The sequence below is a fragment of the Diplotaxodon limnothrissa genome, linkage group LG3 (genome assembly GCF_057381915.1).
Source record: "Diplotaxodon limnothrissa isolate DT_005_m linkage group LG3, D_limnothrissa_male_GT1.1, whole genome shotgun sequence".
In the NCBI taxonomy this organism is placed as follows: domain Eukaryota; kingdom Metazoa; phylum Chordata; class Actinopteri; order Cichliformes; family Cichlidae; genus Diplotaxodon; species Diplotaxodon limnothrissa.
This window is the reverse complement of record NC_140598.1, coordinates 7,925,316-7,947,146: the sequence shown is the minus strand read 5'-3', so window position 1 is coordinate 7,947,146 and position 21,831 is coordinate 7,925,316. Positions and strand designations below refer to the sequence as shown.

The 21,831-nt window shown below is 43.0% G+C and overlaps 1 pseudogene; it reads right to left on the bottom strand.

Annotated features, from left to right (window-relative positions):
• Positions 1-9,104: 9,104 nt before the first annotated feature.
• Positions 9,105-19,513, bottom strand: LOC146634359 (uncharacterized; annotated as a pseudogene).
• Between the last annotated feature and the right edge of the window lie 2,318 nt (positions 19,514-21,831).

Here is a 21,831-nt window from a genome sequence, read left to right as displayed (position 1 = left end):
GTGCAGTCAAAGAGTCCAGTCTGTCCTCACAGATGTGAACATGTGCTTTCATCAGGTCTGCTGTCAGCTAGCAGGCTCACATCAGAATCACTGTTCCTGAAAAACACAGTCTGTGTGACATCATCAGTCAGCTGATGGTCCCAGATCTGAATGGTTTCTGTCTCTACTGAGGAAGTCAGAGAATATCACTGAGGTGTGGATCAGGTCTGAGTGAGCTGTGGAGGGACAGCTTTAAACAGTCCACAGGTCTCACGTCCTGCTCAGTCTGGTAGCAGATACCTCGTATTGTTCCAGATGTGCTGACATCAGCAGCAGCACAGCTGTGTGATACCATGAATCTCAGTTATTGATCCAACACATAGTAAATACAAAGATCAGGATTTCTGAGAGTAATCATTATGAGTCTGAACACATGATCACTGAATGTTAGTCTCCACAATAATAAGCTAACACAAGCAAACACAGCTTTCAGCTCTTATTTTGAAACTGGCTTATTTAGAGAGCTGTGATGTGAGCGTGCCTGGCTCTGAGGCACTTGGGTCAGCCTCTGTTGTTTAGAAGTGTTACAGACTGTGAATGACACAGACCTGTCAGTTTCCATGTTTGTCTGTAACACAGCTCAGGGCTCCATGCTGAACGCATCCATCCAGTGTTATTGATCCAGGACTGATACCAGCATTGGGATCAATACTACAACACACAATCACATGAACGTGATGTGTTTGACCAGCTTTATTCATTAATGATCAATCAGCTTATTTACTGCATCTGAGTCCAGCTTCATTTAAATGATCCAACCATGAAAATGACATCAGTCCTACAGAAGCACTTCATGCTAACAGGAAGTCATTTATTAAGGTGGAATAACACAGAGACACAACCACTCACAGCTAACCTGACCCCACTAACTGCATGTGTTTGGACTGTGGGAGGAAGCCGGAGTACCGGAGAGGACGCACACAAACACGGGAGAACATGAAGCTCTGAAACAAAGATGGTGGATTTGACCTCAGGACCAGGCAGGGTTACGGGGGTCATGACCCCCCCAATAATAGATCCAGCTACACTGAAACTGTCAATTTCATTTACTTTTACTGTTTTAAAGCTATCAGGCTGCTTTGTGGCTCACTCAATACTAAATGGTAAATGACCTGTATTTGTATAGCGCTTTACTAGTCCCTAAGGACCCCAAAGCGCTTTACATATCCAGTCATCCACCCATTCACACACTGGTGATGGCAAGCTACATTGTAGCCACAGACACCCTGGGGCGCACTGACAGAGGCGAGGCTGCCGGACACTGGCGCCACCGGGCCCTCTGACCACCACCAGTAGGCAACGGGTGAAGTGTCTTGCCCAAGGACACAACAACCGAGACTGTCCAAGCCGGGGCTCGAACCGGCAACCTTCCGATTACAAGGCGAACTCCCAACTCTTGAGCCACAACCGCCTCAATACTAAACTAAGATACTTTCAGTGTGAATCATTTGCAGGAACACAGGCAGGATTTAAAGTGCAGAACTTTACAGTCTCTGTCTCAAAGTTGGTCTAAACATGCTAACAGCTCTTTGTTTTTTTCAGTTTTCACTGGTTTGATGTAATGAAAGAAATTTTAAAGAAGCAGACGATTGTTGTTATTTTAGTTCTATAGTTTCATAAATCGTGGTGTGGATCTAAGTCAACATTCAGAATAAATAAGATAATACAGCACTTTGATGGTTGCCTTTGTATTTTCCCAGCAGTGCTCAGGTTGGTTCTCGGCTACATTTACATACAGATGTTAATGTGTTCAGCAGCTGGACTCATCTGAGGAAGGAACATTGGAAAGGTGCTCAGTGCACAACTGCATCACTAATTTTATGTAAGACCCTGTGTTTTATTGTATTTATATATTTGTAACATTTGACTTAAACACTTTTGGGAAGGATGAAAATGTTTTCAGGAGGAAGTTTTTCCTTCTGTCCGACTGCAGTACACACAACACTGCGTCTCCCCCCATTATCACACTTCCTCAGGCTGGTGATGAGCGCCCCCTGGTGTCACAGTGTTGATGACGTCATGCACAGTGAAACATAAACAGTGTCTGTTAATAAAAAATCATGTGTCCATCCTCATGTTTGCATCATGTTTCTGTAAAATCATCAGCTGTTTCTGAACCTTCTTCATTGTTTGACTCATTCCAACAGCTGTGAGCTGTGATGGAGTCAGAGCAGCTTCATCACTGATGTTCAGGTGAAGCTGAACTTAATAAACTGTAGAAATGATCAGGATTCAGGTTGGATGTGTAAAACACTTCTGTGTGAGGTCGCAGTGCTTCATATGTGTGTGTGGGCTGAAGCACACACGTGTGAGTCCTCAGAGGTTTCACACACATCACTGCACACACTTATAATCCTAGTTTAAGCTTGTGGATCATATCGGACACATCAGCAGCTCTTTGGAGACAAAGATTTGAGATTTAAGATGAGTCATAGTCTTTCTATCCATGGTAGCTTCCACTGCTGAGGCTCGGGAAACATGAAGAGGATAATTAAGAGCAAGCATCAGCTCTGTCTCATCTAACTACACAGTATTATGATCATGCACTTATGTCTCAAACTAAGACACAATGAGACAAAATGAGTTCTGTGAGTCTTTAGATTATCAGTAAATTCTGGTGACAGTTTGACGCTCAGTGGAGCCATTTTTGGTTTGTGATGAGTGTTTTGTGAGCTTCTGTTTTGTGAATCGCTCTTTGTAATTTAGAAGATCGTGCAGAAATGTGCGCGCCCTTATCTGAGAGGACACGGAGAGAGTGTCGCAGACTCGAGGTGAGGAGATAAACCTCGGAGCTGGATGGCCTGTGCGTTACCCATGTGCATCTTTTCAGTGACATCAAGTGAACCCATAATAAGCATTTCTATGTCTTAGACATCATGTCCATTTCTAATGAGAGATTATTTTTAAATGAGGGAAACCTGGTCTAACAACACGCTTACAACAGAGCTAAAGGTTCACCACAGTGAGACGGTGGGACTCTGATAAGAACTGAAACACTGTGTATGAACAGCTGAGACAAAACTATATATAAACACTCATTTATTCCAGTTTAGTTTACAATGATTTTAAAGTGGAACGATTCATGTTCATGAGCTGTTACAAACACAACTATTGATTTGTCTATATATGGTCGGACTACAAGGCTTGTGTTGAGGCTCTTGGAATAATGTGTGAATTACAGCAAGAAATGATGGTTTTCCATTTTACCAAAGTGGAATAAAATCACCACAGCAAAGAAATAATGTTATTGTCTGCAGCTAAAATATATGGTGAACATGGTTTTATAATAATGTGCAAACACAACCTCACTCTGCTCTATACGAGGAGCCAACCACAGCTGTCCGGGTCTTCATCCACCACCTCCACCATCTTTGCTCATCATCATTCACTTAATTGCTTATTGGTTTAAATCAAACTCCATTACAGGTTCAACTCTGGGATTCCCGGCCGCGTCCTCAAGTCATGCGCGGCTCAGCTGGCTGGAGTGTTCACGCACATCTTCAACCTTTCCCTCTCTCTGTCTGTAGTCCCAGCCTGCTTCAAAATGGCCACCATCGTCCCTGTACCCAAATCCTCCACCATCTCCTCATTGAACGACTGGCGACCTGTAGCCCTGACCCCCATCGTGAGCAAATGCTTCGAGAAGCTGGTCAGGGACTTCATCCGCTCTGCACTACCCGACTCACTGGACCCTCTACAGTTTGCATACCGCCACAACAGGTCCACTGATGATGCCATAGCCCTGACACTACATACTGCCCTGTCACACCTGGAGAAGAGAGACACGTATGTGAGAATGCTGTTTGTAGATTACAGCTCAGCATTCAATACCATCGTTCCCTCGAAGCTGGACAGGAAACTGCAGGATCCAGGACTGAGCAGCTCTCTCTGCAGCTGGATCCTTAGCTTCCTGTCTGACAGATGCCAAGTGGTCAGATTGGGCAGCATCACCTCATCCCCCATCACACTGAACACTGGTGCTCCACAGGGGTGTGTACTGAGCCCTCTCCTATACTCACTCTACACCTACGACTGCACAGCCACTAACAACTCCAACATCATTGTGAAGTTTGCGGACGACACTACAGTGGTGGGTCTTATCACCAACGGTGATGAGACGGCTTACAGGGAGGAGGTCAGCGCCCTGACCCGCTGGTGTCAAGACAACCATCTCACCCTCAACGTCGCAAAGACAAAGGAGTTGATAGTGGACTTCCGGAGGTGCAGAGAAGTACACACCCCCATCACCATCAACGGCGCTGCTGTGGAGAGAGTGAGCAGCTTCCGGTTCCTTGGAGTACATCTGGCTGAGGATCCTACGTGGTCAGTACACACAAACAAAACAGTGAAGAAGGCCCAGCAGCGCCTCTTCTTTCTCAGGAGACTGAAAAGATTCGGCATGAGCCCCCGCATCCTCAGGACCTTCTATCACTGTGCCATTGAGAGCATCCTCACTGGATGCATCACCACCTGGTACGGCAACAGCACCGCCTACAACTGCAAAGCTCTCCAGCGAGTAGTGCGGTGCTCTGAACGGATAATTGGAGGTGAGCTTCCCTCCCTCCAAGACATCTACAGGAAGCGGTGCCTGAGGAAAGCGGGGAGGATCATCAAGGACTCCAGTCACCCCAGCCATAAACTGTTCAGACTGCTTCCATCAGGAAGGAGGTTCTGCAGCATCCGGTTCCGTACCAGCAGACTGAGAGACAGCTTCTTCCACCAGGCCATCAGACTGCTGAACACTTCATAGACACCTCAGCTTCACTACTGGAACTTTAACATTATGCACTCCATACTGTACAGTAATGCCACTGTTTTGCACATGTCTCAACTCTGTATATTTTATATATTTATATATTATTTTTTTACTATTTAATTTGTAAAAATGTGTATACACACACACACACACACACACACACACACACACACACACACACACACACACACACACACACACATAGGATAATATTTAGTATACACATCCAGGAATGCATACACTATTATATATTGTACATATATTTATTAGTTTCAGATTAGCCATTCTTGTATTTTGCTCGTTTGTGTTGTTGTGTTTGCACATCTCTGTTGCTTGTGGGGCTCGCACACAAGAATTTCACTCGCATGTGCTGTGCCAGTGTGCCTGCACATGTGATGTGACAATAAAAAAGTGATTTGATTATATAACAGCATGTTGACTTTGGATCTGGTGTGCAGTGCCACCTTAAAAGATGAGGAAACTAAGAGATTACAAAAAAAGAAGTGGAGGAGTTAAAGAGCTGCAGCAGATTAACAGTTTCTGACAGTCATGTGTTAGAAATAGGACGATTAGATGAGCTGAGGGATCCATCTACTGCTCAGTGAAGCCTCATCAGAAACAGTCTCAGTGGAAGGATGGCTCTATTGTTAAGGAAGGACACAGGCAGAAAGACTGGCGTCTGTCACACAGGAACTGGACTGAAAATCAGCTGCACATATTCATCAGTATGTGCAAACATATTATAGGTGTGGAATTCAGGACAGTACCATCAGAAGTTGATCCACTGTGCAAATGTCTGATTGGCAGTGGCTTCATTTTTCACTATGAACAAACTGCTAATGCAGCATCACAGGACGTCAGCCATGGATTGGCCTCCCCAGACCTCAACATTACTGAAACATCTTAACAGAGGATGGAAACAAAGGGAACCAACATCCAAGAAAAGAGCTGCTGCTGAAAACTTCCTCACAGAAAACACAAACAAGCTTGACTAAGAGACTCCAGGCTGTGCTGAATTATAAAGGTGGACTGACCTCCAGGGTCCTTAGTATCATATAAGCTCAGTTTGTGTCTTATATACTTTCCATTTATATAACAAAATATATAGAAAGGAGGGTGGTTTAAGATGTGTGTAGAGTTTTATTCATTATCTTTAGACAAACAAAGAAAGCACCATCCATTCGTCTCCAGTCTGTATGAAAAACAGGGGAAAGGTCAAATTAAACCTTTGAAATTCCTTTCACAATAAATCCATAAATAAACAAAATAAAACATAGAAAAGTGTTTAAACCCACTTTTCCATGAAGCTGTCAATAGGAAATGTTCCAGTAAACATGTCTGTGTTTCTGCTGTTTTCCTTTCATGCGTCCACAGCTGACAGGTAACCCTATTGGAGTCGCCATAGTGACGGGTGGCGTCTCAGCTTCAGCATGTTGATGGGCACAGCCATGGTTACCACAGCTGGAGTTGGTATACGGCGAGCTGTGAGAGGACAGAGATGGAGAACGCACATTTAACTCTTTAACAGGAGATACGTTACGACTAACAGACGACTGCTGTCTACATGATGTCTTTGCAGCCCTTATGCTACATGTTACACAACTTTTCTTCATGCCAACAAGACTGAGGTGCCACATAGTCGACACATACAGCTGATTATGATGCATGTTTTACTATTGCTATGTTCACATCATCTGCTTGGCTTTATTACTGAAAGCCTGGAGATCCTCTGACGTGTGCATGGCTGATGTGAAGTATGATTAGTCCTACATGACATCAACAACAGAGGCAATGAAAGCTTTGTTGTTAACAGGTTGTAGGTAAAGTCAAATGTCTACTTCTACACTTGTGTTGGGTAAAGTTCTTCTCACTGCAGCAGATTTATATCTGTGCTTTCACAGGGCGTGATGTGGAGCTCAGCGCTGAGGTGCAGGTCTCCTTGGAGACGGCATCCTGGCTGAAAATATTATCATGCTTCCAAAACATTTCAGCTTTTATTTTGAAAGAAACAAGACTTGAAAACGAATCCCCTTCTTCCTCTTTGTCTTTGTTCTTCAGAGGAGTGTCACCTGGACAAACTCAGGGCTGTTCTAGAGCCTTTGTTATTATTTGACTCCATAGAAATAAAACTGAATCGAATCAAACAAAAACTCCCAAACAGCTAAAACACTTTGCTTTATTCTCTTTTTTAACAAATACGTTGAAGTCCATCCATAACAACACAGCTGAGATCTCCTTTGTAATCAAGTGTTTCCATCCTTTGTACAGATCTTCATACAAAACAATCATTTACGTCCCACAGAAGTCTAGTTACACGTAACTATATAAGAACTGGTGAATGACAGAAACATGTCTCACACACAGAGAGAAACACAACTGAAGCATCTGTTTGCTGTTTCTGCTTTCATCATCTCTGCTGCTGTGTCAGGCTGGGGTCTCTCAGTGACGTGGTTGAGGTGAAGTATGACGAGTATCCCTGATTCAGTCCATCGAGACAAAGGGCAAAGAAAGCTGTTGTTAACAAACTCTATGGTGATGTGGCATTTAGCTCTGACTCTACGCTCTGCTGAATCCTTTGAACCTGCTGATCAGTAAAGCTCTACGTGCTGCAGCAGATTGACCTCATCTGTGTTCACAGGTGTGGACCTCAGCGCTGAGGTGCAGGAGACTTTCATTCAGTTCTCCCTGCAAACAGCATCCAGCCTGGAAATACTGTCATCTTTCTCACAAATGGTGCTCTTATCTCAGAGAAGAAGTCTGATGTAAATAACTGCAATCAACATAACTGCAATCAATAATGCCAACATGATGACTGTTCATAGCTCCTGCTTTGAAATACTGAACTTAAACATTGACCTGATGAAAGATCACAATTCACAGTGGCCCACTGTCAGAATCATTCTAAATATAAACTCATCGAGTTAATCTGAACCTTTCTCAAATGTGCTGTGAATAAATGCTGCTGCAAACCACTGTGGGAAAGCTGTGTTATTATCATGGAAACATCTGTGACACATTCACAGAGGACGAGGACACAAAGGGACGACACGCAGAGGCTGTGTTAAAGTCAAAAATCCAAATCTTTAGTCCTAAACAGGCAGTGGTTACAAACAGGAAGACGAGCAGTCCATTAAACAGTCTACAGGGTCAAACATACAGAGAATTCAAACAGCTATTAAAAACAAATAACTGGACACTGAAAAACTTCAGTGATGTGTGAGGCACCAAAGGGAAGCAGCTGAGTATATTCAATGAATTATCTTCAAATACAAAGACAGAAACTCCTACAGGCAGCATGCAAACTGAGCAGGATACACAAAGATCAGAGATTACAAAATAAATCAGAAAAGGATTTCAAACTTACTGAGAGCAAGGCCTCTGTTACAAATCTGTCTAATAGAAAAACATGCTGTACAGATACAATACGCTCAGTGTTCATGGTCATTTAAAAACTGGCTCTACCTGAACCACTTCAATATTTTATGAAGTCACTGAGTCGACCATTTCTACAGTTTGTTTCCTTCATTGCAGTTAGAGTGCGGCTGGTAAGGATGAAAACACACACAGAGCGTAAATTGTCTTTGTTAGTAACAAACGTCAGCAAAGAAAAGACAAAACACACAAACACTCTCATGATATTCATGAATCATTAGAAAGCATCCAAACATTCTGCTCGTGGACTTTTACAGTCTTATTTGCACTCGCTCATCTTCATAATCATCCTGATCAATACATGACAGGGGAGGCTTTGAGGTAGGCGGGGCTCTCTGCTGATGTCAGCATGAAAGGCAGGACCAGCGTCTGCCACATGTTGGTGAAACATCACAGTACACTGGCGTGGTTTCCTTTCCAGATGTTGGACGTTTGACACTTCAACGTTGAGGCCAACAAGAAGACACAGTTTTGGGTCGGGTTGCTGCAGGGTTTCTAACTGAGCAAAAGCAGAAGCACACAGACCAACAGGGATCAGATGCTGAGTGTTAGAGGAACATCTGTGCTGATCACTGAATGCTGCTGTGGTCTCTTGTTGAAGTTGGCTGGTGGGACAGTCTAATAGTGATATCCTGCCCATCGGAGGAACACTTTTAAAAACACATGCAATACTTTGTTTGTATTACAGTCACAGTTTATCTTATTTTTGTCCTTTAAAAGTGTTGCTGTACTATAAAGTCCTATAATTTGAGGCTAAAATGGCTCAGAGAGTCTCTCTCTCAGAGGATCTCCTTTGAAAGTGGAGACGGCTTTATCCGCTGATCCACGTCACTTTACCTGGATGTTTTCTTTGAAGCTGGATGAAGACTCCTCTCCCTCACTCCTGCTGCAGCTGTGTGGTCCAGTTGGCCTCTGAGGTCACAGTCAACATCTGTAGCAGAAGAGGGGAAATAAAAGTCCAGGTTACCAAAACTGGGAGCTTTTCCAAAATAGAGCGTAACTGGACTTTTTCAGCCTTACAGGCAGATAGTCGTCTGAAGCTGCAGCTTTTTCTTTTTAGCTTTTTCCAATCTCTGCTCTCGGCTTTCTTTGAGAACATGTCTGCTTTCTTGGCATGGGTCTGTCTGCTGTTGGTGAAGAGACTAAATCCACATACTCGCTACTAAGATCTCCTCAAGTAGTCTCAACCAGATTACAGTTTAAGAGTAAATGTCTCCTGAGAGTTTCACCTTGGGGAGATGCTGTCTTGCTAACATGCAATCATGAGCATTAATCTATGAGGTGAAAAAGTCATTTTAAAAGCTCCAGCCACAAGTTTTATTTCATCTGTGTTTTGGTCAGAGTCCCATCAGACCTCCAGAATGGTGTCAGAGTGTTTTCTATCCACGTGATGAGCACAGGCCTCAGGTCCAGACCTCCACGGGCACCATAGCCTCTTTGGAGCTAATAGGTGCAAGAAGGTTTTGTTGGGATAGGAACTGAAGAGGAAACTGACGAGGAAGGCAAGGATCTTCTTCAGCTCCTCCGAGCCGGGACCTCTTTGTGTAGGCCAGCATTGGCCAGGTAGCCCTCCAGCATCGCTGGATGGCCGACAGTGGAAAACCTAGAGGAGTAGGAGAGAAACAGCAGCTTGGAGCATGTCTTTATACTGTTTAGTTTTTAGAGCCACAGACTTTCTTTTAATGTCATTGTTCAGGATCTATGACTGATTATGTATTTATTGTATTCCTCCATGACTGTGTGACAGCAAGTGGAAAAAACCAGCTTCACCTTTGTTGATATGCTTGTAATTTTAATATTGATTAAATGGCCATGAAATAATAGAAAGCTCATATATGAAAATGTATTTTAAGAAGTAAAATGTTAATCTGAGTACAAAGGAGTACACTCACCTTCTGGTAGATGGAGGTGTAGCGAGCGCTGGTGAACATCCAGGCCTCCTCGTAGAACTGATCACTGATTGGATCCAAAACATCGATGGAGGATCTGTGTAAGCGCTGAGGATCGTCCTGATGGACAGAACAGAGGGAGAGTGAGACAAGTGAAGATATACTAAACAACACTGTGACATGAACTGAGCCACACACAGTTTGATTCACAGGTGATTGACACATTATTTGACCACGAGCAATCTTTTCTGGTTTGACGCCGTCTTTGTAGCCAGAAACCAGCTCTCTCCTCGGCTTCCTCCACTACACGCTTCCCCCACGCCAGTCTCCTCCGTCACTATAAAGGGGAGAGTCATGAGCTCCATCACCCTCACCTGTGCCGTCCAACGTCCCGCCACCAGCCTCCACTGCAGCAGGCCAGAGACCACACCCCTGCCACAATAAGTAAAAGTATATCCTTGCTGTACCCTTAATGCTAAATGTGCTAAATTAACCGCTGCCTTTGCCCCTTTGGGATTATTCTTATGTCACTGGGATGTTGACCTTTGACCTTCACATTAGAGAGATGGGCAGACATAATTAGTGTATGAATTTTAAAGTAACAGGTAATAAAGAGAGTGCAGCAAATGTAGTCAGGTTTATTACTCTGTATCACACATGAGTGCCCGAGGGAGGCGGGGCTGACTGGGGAGACACAGGAAACAGAGAGACAGGGCTGACTCGACATGAAACGATGAAACGTGGGACACGGGAACAGAAACTAAACACAGGCTGAAATGAACACTGAGGGAGGGAGAACTAAGATTACTGAGAGCCTGATAAATAAGAAGAACAAAAACCAAGAAAAACAAGAGTCAAAGAAAACCAAAAACACAAAGCATTGGGCCAGGACCCACTGCTGTGACATTTATATGTGATAAAAACATTAAAAACTGCTCACATGTTGAAATCTTTCTACGTATACTTTAGGTTCAGCTCTCCAGCCTAGCATTTGGTTAAGCATGATTCAAACATTTGATTTTGTTTAACTGGTTTTAATTATAGTTACTTTTTGTGAACATTTGTTGCAGCATTTAAAAATACATCATTTATTTTCAAACTTTTATTTGATTTAGAGCATCATATTTGACCAACGTAAATGTTTTAATTTCATATAAAATAACTGAAACAGTGAACTAAATATCTGAAATCTTTCCTTCCTTAAAAGTTATAATCCTACTTAAGTTATAGTGCAAACGCTTAAGCAACAAATATACTTGATGCTAATTAATTAATATTTCCCTTTGATGTTGCAACTATGCGGTCACTTCTGTCTTTAAACAAAATAATATTTTCCAGTTACAGAAATCATAAAGTCCAAACTAAAGTGCTACTGTTGCTATATGCATTTTATATAAATCATGGATGATGGTCCTGACATGAAGGAAGAGAAAGTTACAGGTTGCATCCTTTGACTTTGTCTCCGTGCCTTTGGGCGATTTTCAGAAGGACAGATGTTTCTGTTCAATTCTTAAATCAATTTTTTCAAACACAAACACTATTTTAAAGCTTCTAGAGAGTAAAATATTAATGATAATTATAATAACAATAATAAAAACAAAAGCTCTCAGATCCATCAAACCAAGCAGCAGAAAGAACAATAACTGAAGAGAAAACTTTAACCTTGTAGACTTCATTATGTTCCAGCTGCTCTACAGACGCTGTGACCTCGAACTTAAGCAGGTCGTAACGTATGTGCAGCTCAATAACTTCATAATCAATTCAATTCAATCTTTATTGGCAGACTTCATGTCCATAAAAACAAGACAAGAAAAAAAACACACAACTCCCCCCCCCCCCCCCACACACACACACACACACACACACACACACACACACACACAACACAAGGTATAAACCATTAAATATATGTATATAAATAAGTATATAAAGCATTTGTAAAAATATAAAACCATAATATACATAAAACACAATTACTTAAAATAAATCAATAAGTACACAAACACTTTAACCAGTGCTTTCTGAGACTGGATGAGTAACGGGAACCACTCACTGTCGGATCTGTAAGTGCTAAAATTATACTGTTACTCGAACCATCCAGTCATTCTCTAAAATTGAACATTAACTTTCTTAAAAGTGCTTTAAAAGTCCAGACACCCACAGCTACAAACATCTGGCTGGCACTACCACTTCTAGGTATCCTGCAAAGGATTCTCATCGCATCATTATATGCAACATGCAGCTTCTGCATGCTACATTGTTTGTAGGATGACCACAAGGGGGCAGTATATAGCGGTGTGCAATACGCTTTAAACAAAGCCACTTTAACTGGAAGTGAACAAAAGCTGAATTTGCGTGCAATAGTATTTGCCTGCACATAGAGCTTACATCGGTGTCTGTATATGTCATCATCATCATTCATTTGCTCAGTAATAAAGTGACCGAGGTATTTCACCTTATTATGAACTTCAAGAGTTTTTTGTGCCAGTTTAAACAAAGGGAAATTTAGCTGCTTATCCTGCTTGGTTCTACATATCAAAACAGCACTTTTAGCAGCATTGTACTCAATGTCATATTGCACACTGTAACAGCCGTTATGGTGTGGTGTCCCTTTAAGACACCCAAGTCGAGGGTTGATGGTGTCATCAGTGTGTGCCACTGCTCTTGCTCTCTCTCTCGCTCTGGGACTATGAGGACACGTGCCTTCACGCTCGTGCTTAACGAGAGACGGACTTATGTTTTCTTTTCCAGACGCTTTTTTTTTGTTTTGTTTGCAGCGCTTGGGTTGTATGAACGCTGGGCATTTTGTTGTTGAGCCGCAGCCGTTCAGCCGGGCTTTTATACGGTTGCTGAAGAATGCGTATTAAAGAACCACCGTGGATTACTGATACCAGCGTGGGTGTGTATTCTTCCGCCTAGCCAGCTAGGCGTTTTGCCGCCTCTTCTCAACCACACAACACAACCCAACGTTACAAAATGGCGCCCGAACATCTTCTCTTGGACCTCAGTATGCAGTATCTTCGAGCAGTTGATGATTGGTACAAGAAAAGGTACGACGCGGCAAAGTGGCTGTCCGCCATGTTTCGCGGGAACGGACCAGGCTGGCCTGGACGAGGACGTCGGGAGGATCAAAGGGTCGCGGCGGTGCATTTCCATGGCAGCGACTGGTGCTGCTCCAGCGTGGTTTGTGGACTGTGGCGCCATTCTCTGTTTGGCCTCTTCGTCGTGGCTCCATTGGATGTGCGTGGACCTGCTTTTCCTGGGCGTGGGTTCGATGCAGCTTTGCCATAGTTCCTGAATTTTATTTTTTTCTTATGTATTTCGTGTTGGTTACTGTTGTAACTTGACTGTTGTTTAGGTTTTCTACAGTACTTTCTGGTACTGTTTTCACATATTATGCTGTCTGTTGCAAGTTTGTGAAATAGAAGAAACGCAATGAAAGGGGAATTTCATTCTGTAATTGTCCTGGCTATCCTAAGTTTATTTTATTTCTATAACATTTATTTAAATGGACATTCACCATGTGGGACACTGTCATGTATGTCAGCTTGTCGATTTTGGACTGTACATTTCCCTGTTTTGGTTTCAACATCTTATCCTGCTGACCATGTATGGAGGCTGGTTAAGTCTGGACTGTACCAATGCTGTACGGGTGTGTAACAATTCCTCCGCAACCTGCTTACAACCTAAAGTAGCTATGTGTGGTGAAAGGGGGTAGCGGGAGGAGGGTCACCTGGGTCCGGCTGAGGACAGCCTTTGTTTAACCGGGGGGGAATATGTAACAGCCGTTATGGTGTGGTGTCCCTTTAAGACACCCAAGTCGAGGGTTGATGGTGTCATCAGTGTGTGCCACTGCTCTTGCTCTCTCTCTCGCTCTGGGACTATGAGGACACGTGCCTTCACGCTCGTGCTTAACGAGAGACAGACTTATGTTTTCTTTTCCAGACCCCTTTTTTTGTTTTGTTTGCAGCGCTTGGGTTGTATGAACGCTGGGCATTTTGTTGTTGAGCCGCAGCCGTTCAGCCGGGCTTTTATACGGTTGCTGAAGAATGCGTATTAAAGAACCACCGTGGATTACTGATACCAGCGTGGGTGTGTATTCTTCCGCCTAGCCAGCTAGGCGTTTTGCCGCCTCTTCTCAACCACACAACACAACCCAACGTTACAACACCATATTCAGTACAGACATTAAGAAGATCCTGTAACCCAGCACCACTTGGACTAAAAACAACCAGGTCATCTGCATACATGAGATGATTTATCAGTGCTTTACCTAATATACACCCAGTGTTACAGGCTCTCAGCTGTATGGACAGATCATCAACATATAAATTAAATAAAATTGGAGACAAAATCCCACCCTGTTTGACACCATAGGGGGCAGAAATACTGCTTCCCCATTTAACCTGCATGTTCTGATGAGCGTACCAGTAAGAGAGAATCCTCACCATGTATTGAGGAACTCCGCGTCTCTTCATTTTATCAAAAAGTTTTCTGTGGTTCACTCGATCAAAAGCCTTAGAGGCATCAATGAAACACATGAGGACAGATGAATTTTTAGCCCTATACGACCTGACTATTTCCTTAAGTGCATATATGCACATGTCAGTGCCGTGCTTTGGTTTGAAGCCAAACTGATTATCCAGAGAAGAGATGAACACACTAACTCTATCAAACAAGATTCTTTCTAACACCTTAGATAAAATACTGGCTAGTGCAATCGGCCTGTAATTATCCAAACAGCTCACTTTTGCAGCTTTGTCTTTCATAACTGGTACCAGTAAAATACACAGCATTGAGTCTGGTAATATGCCATGAATCATAAACCCAGTGAAACAGAGCGCTAAAAGAGGAGCTAGCCTTAAACTAGCATGTTTTAAATGTTCTGCAGTGATGTGATCCAAACCAGAGGATTTATTATCAGACAACCTATGAATGGCTTCATAAACTTCACGTGTCCTTACACTTATTGTGTCATTACTCATGTCAAGATTGTCCTCATATGGATCACTTTTTATACAGTTAAACAACGCACTGTAATGCTGTCTCCATGACGCTGCAATGTTATCTGCCCCAGAAACACCTTCAACAGTTGATGGTAGAGATGGTTTACAGTTATTAAGAGCTTTCACCTCTTTCCAAAAATCTGCCATATTATTACACAGCATTTTCCAAAGAATCTGCTCTCAGCATTTGCTCATTTTTAGTTATAAAGCGAACAGCGTACTTATATCTGGCATTCGCACATTTTTTCTGTTCAAATTCTGGGCCTTGTTTAGGTCTTCCAGCCATGGCCCAACATTTATAAGCTATGCGAGCTTCATCGTGTTACATGGATACATGTTCTTTCCAGCCAGGTCTGATGTTAGGTTTCTTATGCTTATATTGTTTATCAAGCAGTGTACCACTTTCATGCAGAGCAGTCACTATATCATCATACATGGAGCAGAGTAAATGTTTATGCACAGCATTCTTACAGTTGACATCCTTGCACAAAATAGCTTCTTTGGGCAAAGAAATGTTGTTCAGATGTATATCGGTATTACTATGATAAGCTAAGAAATCATCTTCACTACAAGCTGACCAGTCTAATTTTACACTGGTAGCAATATTGTTTCCAGTTGTTGCTGGCATTTGTTCCACATTCACAGTAAAACCAAAAGGTATATGATCTGACACAGTTACCTCATACCTGATAGTCATGTTTGCTAAAGCTGCATGTCCATCAGCTGTACAGATACAGTGGTCCAGCCATGATGTACTATGCCAGGCTTCACTTATGTATGTATAGCTGTCTGCAGGCAGCAACACTTTGGTAGACAAGATAAGATTATTAACTTGACAGAAGTGAGTTAAGTGGTCAGCAAACTGAGAACTGCTGTCTGTGAGATCAGGGGTCCGTTCTTCGTACGTCGCTTACTACATCCAAGATCAAATGACACATCCAAGACCAAACCATCGCGCTAACCGTGAGCTCGCTAATCCGGTTCCCCGAACACACCTGCTGTTGACGATTAGTACAGCTGGACGCAGTAATGTGACATCACTGGGTGTCGTAAAAGGGGCTACGCATCGATAGTAGAAACATTGATCGGCAACCCTCTGATTGGTCGGCGAAAATGTCGAAGGAGCGCGTTCGGTATTTTTCGGCAGCAGAGCAAGAACTCTTTTTTTTTTTTTTTTTTTTTTCTAAATGACATCAGAAACAGCAGTATGCGACATTACGTGATGGCAGAGCTTCAGTTCATCCTTTGTCATTTTTTTTTTTTTTTTTTTTTTTTTTTTAATAAATAGGACAGGGGGAATGAATGAGAGAGAGAGGGGGAGAGAAAGAAAGAAAACCAAAGGGGAGAAGAGACGGTGAGAAGGGGGGGGAAGAGAGACAAAAAAAAAAAAACTCCTGGGTCACCTGTATGGAGAAAAAAAAAACAAACAAACAAACAAACAAACAAACAGAGGAGACAGCAAACAACAAAGAGCAACATAATAATAGAGAAAACAAAGCACCATCACAATAAACTAGCTAGTCATAGATATCAGTATTTACTAAGTAATAAACAATATTGTGCAGCACGCAAGATAGACAGCGCACAGTGTGCTTTGAGGCAGCAGCCAAGAAAGCTTTAGTCCGCGTCTGTGAATACCCATGTGTGCATACCTGTGTGGATCAGCATGCTTGCATTCCAAAGGTTTCTCCATGTAATGATCTGCTAGGGAGTGTGGGGGGGCCTCAGCCCCGTCCTCCAGGGTGTGAAGCGGGTATGGAGGAGATCAAAACTCCAGACATCCAGAGGCCCCCAGAACACAAAAGACCATGGAAGACCAACAGAGGGGCAGCCGCGCCACTGTTCCAGTAAGAGCTGAGGAGAGTCCCAGATGAGGGCTCACTCAGCAGCCGCGGAGCAGAAGCCAGGGGGGGTTGCAGTGACGCGCCCGTGAGCTCCGCCGGCCCCCAGCTGCGCCTGAGTGACCGAGCCCTAGGCCGAGAGGCCGGGGGCACCCCACCTCCAAAGGGGGCCCGAGCGAGCCCCAGGCCCCAGGCCCCGACAAGCGGCCGCCAAGGAGTGAGCCGGTGTGTACCCGGACGCCCACCCCCAGACACAAAGAACCACCAACACACCGACACCTGAGGGAGTCCGCCACCGGCAGGGGAAGTGGTGGTGGGTGGAGATAGGCCTCCAAACCTTGGAGGGCCTGAGGTGTCCCCAGAGAGGTGGCGTCTGATACCCAACCTGACATATAGACACAGACATACAGGCACACACAGACACAAACATCCATTCCCACCCTCATGCTCTCATATGCACTCACTCCACACTCAACCAACGTGGAGACAGACATAAAGAGACGCTGTACACACAATCACACTCCCCAAGCGTACTCTACAATCCGGGTCTAGGTACCCTTGCCCCTGGAGGGGGGAATTGCACCCAGACCCAGGTGGTGTTACCCTTTTCCCTGCGGTGGGGAGAGGCAGACCACCCCGACTCCGCAGCAGCAGGGAGGCCCCACACCCCAGACCGCAGTCGGACGGCCAACTCCTCCTACTAGCCCTCCCGCTCCAGCAGGCCGCAGAGAATGGGGGTGGGAGAAGACTCTTGAGTGAGGGATTTCAGGAGTTTCAGAGTTTAATCAGAACGCAAGGGAACACTGCAAAGGCTGCAAAAGCAAGGAGAGAGGGCTGGCAGAAAGTTGCTGACAAATTAAACTCGTAAGTAATTTCATAATAACAATAATAATGGAGTGGATTGATATAGCGCTTTTCAAGGCACCCAAAGCGCATGAGAATACCACTATTCAGTCACTTATTTATTTATAGATTTATTATATTACACTATATTATCCAATATTATATTACATTATATTATATTGTTATATTATATCCCCTTTCACATTAGAGCCACAACAGGACCCACTAGAACATGGGAACAAGTAAAAGTGGAATATAAGAATATTCTACAGAATGGTAATATTTATCACTTATATTGCTTTTAGTCTCTTGGAAAGAGACCCTGAAATAATCTGTTTGTTTGTTCATAACAGCAACCAAGAAAAGGGCAGAGCAAAAAAAAGACAGGTGGTGGTCCTGCACCCCCACGTCAACAAGTTGGTTAAGTGAATAATACCCTCACGGGAATATCGATATCTCTCAATGAGCACACTGTCGCGCTGAGCTAAAGGATCCTGTCTATCCCGCAATATACGCTGAATCCTGAGGACTCTCCTTATCAATCTCGCACCTTCCACAATGGGTGGCTCACGTAAACGGACAGGACATGGCTGCGACAGACTTCCCAAATCCACCTTCGCTTTTATAGCCGTGGTCTCCCATCTTGATTACACGAAGTAATTTACGATTACTACTCTGAAATATGAATTACATCTGTAATAATCACATACATGTAATAGAATGTTAATAGTACATTTCCCTTTTTTAGGGAATGATCTGTATGTATCTGTGTGAAATCAATAAAAGGATCAAGTGCTGCATTATCTTTAGTTACATTGATGTTATTTATTTATGGTGAAACAGTGGTGGAATATCGCTGTTGCTTTCGTATAAATGAAGCGGACATACCTGCGTGGCCGCGATCTAATCCTGTTTACATAAAGTAAACCTGCTCCCGAGCAGGTTTACGCTTACGGCTCTGTTGCTATGACAGCAAGTCCCGGATGAGCTTCGGGGAACCGAACGATCCAAGATCACGCGAAATCGTCAACAATCTAATCCAGCTAACTTACTTAGCGAGGTACGAAGAACCGGCCCCAGCATTAAAATCACCCAAAACATATATGCTGTAAGTATCGTTGTCTTGAATAAATGCATTAATAAAAGCCAGCCTACTGAGGTATTCTTGCTCATTTTGACAAGATTCATAGGGAGTATAAATATTAAGAATGATAAAACTACTATTGTTCTGTGTATATTGTATACCAATACACCAGTCTACATCCAGTCTAATGGGCTTTATCACAGGGTCTATTTTTTTGTCCCAAAGCACAGCAACCCCTCCAGGTATTCTGCCTCTGACTATAGCTGTGCTGAGATCAGTTGTTGATTCCCCCACTCCCAAAAAACTTGCATTTAGACAGTTAAGTTTTCCCAGGTCCTGTTTGGACAACCATGTCTCCTGCAAGCATAAATGTCACATTCTGCAAGCAGACCGTCCACAACAATTCGTCGAGCTTTGTCCCCTGCACTCTGTCCCAAACGTAGTTGTAAGATAATATCCTAATATACATCTTCATGTTGATACGTTGGTACCAGAAGGCACAGTTATCTCCCCTGCTGGATCCACTGAGCTTGGCACCACTGTACCGGGCTTACGAGGTTCATAAAAACGCCGGACCAGAGCCCCTTCAGGCCAGAGTTCAGGATTGTACATTTCACCCACATCATTACATTCAGCATAGAGCTGGGCGATATGAGATTTTTTCATATCACGATATGTTTTTTTCATTTCAGGCGATAACGATATCTATCACGATATAAGCCAAATAACTATATTTGTAAGATTTAAATGTGCCGTTGCTCACAAGTAAAATGTGAAATAATCAGCAGCTTGTTTTTATTTAAATATTTATTTCCCATAATAAGTTCAACAGGGTAGATGTACTTAAGGAACATGAGACTTTTTCAGATAAATAAAGCCAAATATTGCAAACTACACAAAAGGCAGCCGCTAAAGCGTTTAAGTTTCAAAATAGAACAAACGAAACAGACTAAATTGTCAATTCCACTTAGAAACAAAATATTAATTCTAAAAATAAATCTTAGTTTGTTTTACAGAAGAACAGACAAAACTTTTGTCAATATCAAATAAACTGAGAACTAAAAGGAAATTCTCAATCTCTCCTTGTTGTATAGCTTAGCTTTTCAAACAGTTTTAACAGTTACTTTAGTCTGACAAAAGCCGAATGACGAATTAGCGCTTCCAGTCAGAGACTGAGGCTACGTCGACACGTACACGGGTGTTTTTGAAAACGGAGATTTTCCGTTTTCGTTTTAAAAAATAATCCCGTCCACACATAAAGGCAGAAATGAAGGAAAACGCTGCTATGAACATGCCAAAGCAGCAGGTGGAGCTAGATTCCTAACCGTGCAGAAATGTTGGCCAATCAGAAGTCTAGAAGCCTCGGTGGGAAAAAGTTAACAAAGCTGGGGCATAGAAGCAGAACAGTCTCGTATGTGTGGACGGACAGTAACTGTGTGTATATGTAAGCATTTAAACACTGCAGAGAGTAGAATTAACAGTAACAGTATTGTAGAAATTCATTTCACCGAAACAATAACGTGGCGCACAGTGTGACACATGCACCAGTTTATTATATTTCCAGACTTGCTTTCGGCACATTTACAGTGCACGCTACTCTGTTTTTGTCAGACTTGAAATAGCCGAAATACCTTCACACTACGGAGCTTCTATGGCTCTTCCGTTCGACAATCTCTCCGGCATTGGAACCATCATCTGGTTTTTCTTCGGTCACGCTCGGTTGATTTTTATAGTCGGCACACTCATTTCCTCCATTACGCGCTGGCTGCTTCCCAAACAAACACACGTGCGGCTTGGCACTTGTGCTGTACGTAACAAGTCACGCAACGTGACGCTGCGGCTGTGATTGGTTCGGCTCTGCGCTACTTAATTTGGATTGGCTGACCTTTTTTTTTTTTTTTTTTTTTAAGAGGACAAGAGCGGCGAGGTCTATCGCGATAGCTTAATTTCTCTATCGAGTAAAAGTTATATCGCGATACATATCGTTATCGTTCTATCGCCCAGCTCTAATTCAGCAGTAACCTTGAAAGAGCTGAACCTGCTACGTTTACTAGCAATTATTTGACAGGTCACATCTCTTTTAAGTTTCTCTCTCAAATACAGAGCAAGAGTTTCTGCATCTACATCCAGGGCAAATATAGTGGCAAATACGCTCACCAATTTAGACCCTGTGGTATTTAGGCAGCAGAACAACTAAGAATAACAACTACAAATAATGTTTTTAGGTTTCTGTTGTACTGCAAGGTTCTGTACAGGAGAACCAAACCAAGAGCAAATATTACGTCTCATTTACACCTGAGCACGAAGAGCCATCAACATTTAGCAAATTGAATCATCTTTCTTTAGATGCAAGAAGAATCATATAGAAATGAAAAAGTAGAAATAGAAATCCAGAGCAAAGATATCCTCTAATTCAGCGTAGCACATGTGCAGCTGCTGCGATTCACGTAAGCATTCGGCTCGTCGCTGTTGCAGATTTTTCTCTCGCTGTTCTGGCTCACAGCGCTGCAAACACAAAAATAAATATCCCCAAAGGTGTGAAAGGGAGCTAATTAGTAAGAGTATTGTTACTCTCCGCAGGAGTAGTCCAGCAGTAGAAATCAGTCCAATAACAAGGTGTGTAACATCTAGCAGGGTGACAGAAAAACCCAGGGTAACTTCTAAGGACCTCAACGTCTCTCTCACATTGTGTTTTTTAAACATGCTTCCATTTGTCACTTCAGTCTTTACTCTGAAATACAGGAAGAGAAATCATGGCTGAAACAATTTCTCATGAAACCAGGGGTGTGGTCCAACAGTCAGTTTGGTGAGGAAGGTTCCTAACTGAGAGAAGTGACCCAGAAGTATCTGTGTAGCAGCCACAATGAATCCAGATCATGAGCTTTATTAACTGATCAAAGTCTCTTCTTTCATCTTCTGTATCATTCAGTTTGCATTGGTA